Below are 1881 nucleotides of genomic sequence, written 5' to 3' on the forward strand. Positions count from 1 at the left end.
GAAGCCCATCAACTGTGGCGTATTAACACAATGAAATATCGAAACAAGAAGAAAACAAATCAGGGATACATAAACATACAAAATGGAGAAAACCCCTTTCTTCATTCCTTCCCAGTCCCCAAAGAGAACAACTTTCCCCAGTCTGGCCTGTAACCTTCCAAACCTTCCTTCATGCACTCACAAAATATTCAGATCTAGAGCTCGCCTTGTTTGTCCAGGAAGAGAAATCGTAGTAAGCACAGCCTTGCTCCTTCTCCTGAGTCCAGCCATTTTTCATTTCTCTCATCTCTCCATGAAGCCGGCCTCGTCTGAGCACAGACAAGATTTCATAGCTGGAAAACTGGTTTCTGGGTCCGCTAGAAAACAGAGCCTGAAGAAAAACATATGTGCTAAAGCTTTACTGGAGGATGCAATCCCATGGGTGTAAGAGCGAGGGAAAATGAGGCACAGAAGGATGAAGAGAAAATATAAATTGGTGTGCTCCTGAACTTGCCACTGCTAGTCATGAAAATACAGCCTGTTTCTCCGTCTCCCTGGACGCCTTCAGACATGCCATATAGAACCACGACGCTCTTTTAAAAAGACTTTTTAAAATTAAAATATAGCTAACATACAATATTGTATTAGTTTCACAAGTACAGAATCACAGCATCGTGAAACCATCAAGGAAGGGAAAGGAACTGATCTGCCGGCAGGTTTTGGCCTCATCTCTCTAACTGGTCAAAATTCACCCAGTTGGATGTTAATTTTCCCACACCTCTGAGTTCTGTTTCCCGGGTCCTGGCAGTCACAAGGGAGTCAGACCGCACACGCCACAGTTCCGTGCTGGGTCCAGAAGTGGTAGGAGTCAGAGCCTACAGCGATCTGGTGAGACTGAGTTTGAGGAGTATAAATTGAGTCCGATTTTCCCATGTTATATGTTAAGTAACTATAGTGATTGATATCAGCACTTAAGAAATAGTTTCTGTCTTTCTTTCCAAAAACCCACCCATTTAAAGTGAACGATTCAAATGGTTTTTAGTATAACCGTAGAGTTGTACAACTATCACCACTATTTAAGTCCAGGACATTTTCATCATTCCCAAAGGAAACCCAGTACCCATCATCAATCACTCCCCAATCTCCCTGCTCCTACCCCCTGGCAACCACTAACCTATTTTTCTGCAGGACTACCAATTGAATCTACCACAAGAGGCTAAATAAAAACTCTCCCTAGAGATTTTATAAGTACAGATTGGCCCTTGCACTGGTTGGTAGCCCAAAGTCACACTACCGGAGTGGTCTGACAAACCTTAAGTGGATAATTTAAGTGATTTCTTGACTGACAGGGCCCCAAGGTGACTGGCAAAAACACAAGTCCTTTCTGGAGAAGTCTTCATTAATACCTTCATTTCCACACACATTTGCCAAGAAAATGTGCAGCTAACAGCAAAAACAAAACAAAAACCCCAAAACACTACAAACAAACAAGGAAACAAGGCCCTATGGATGAGAGCCAGAAGAAACTACAGATAACCAAACTGAACCAAAACATTGAGATATTGGAATTCGAGATTAGCTGAACATTAGAAAATTTATTAATCCAATTTACCACGTTGAGATATTAATGGGAAAAATTCTATTATCTCAGTAGGTAAAAAATAATGTAATTCAACATCTATTCATGGTAGTAAAAAAAAATATTTTAACAAACTAGGCATGGAAGGAAGCATCCTTAATCTGGTTTAAAAAAGTTATTTGTAAAAAAACCTGCAACAAATATATTTAGTGGCAAAAAGCCAAATGCATTTCCTTTACAATTTTGAATAAAACAAAGATGTCACTTTTTTTTTCACATTGTATTGTAAGTCCTATCCAGCACAGTAAGGTAAAAGAAAAGTA

This window comes from Pteropus vampyrus, unplaced genomic scaffold, assembly GCF_000151845.1.
Source record: "Pteropus vampyrus isolate Shadow unplaced genomic scaffold, Pvam_2.0 Scaffold275, whole genome shotgun sequence".
NCBI lineage: Eukaryota > Metazoa > Chordata > Mammalia > Chiroptera > Pteropodidae > Pteropus > Pteropus vampyrus.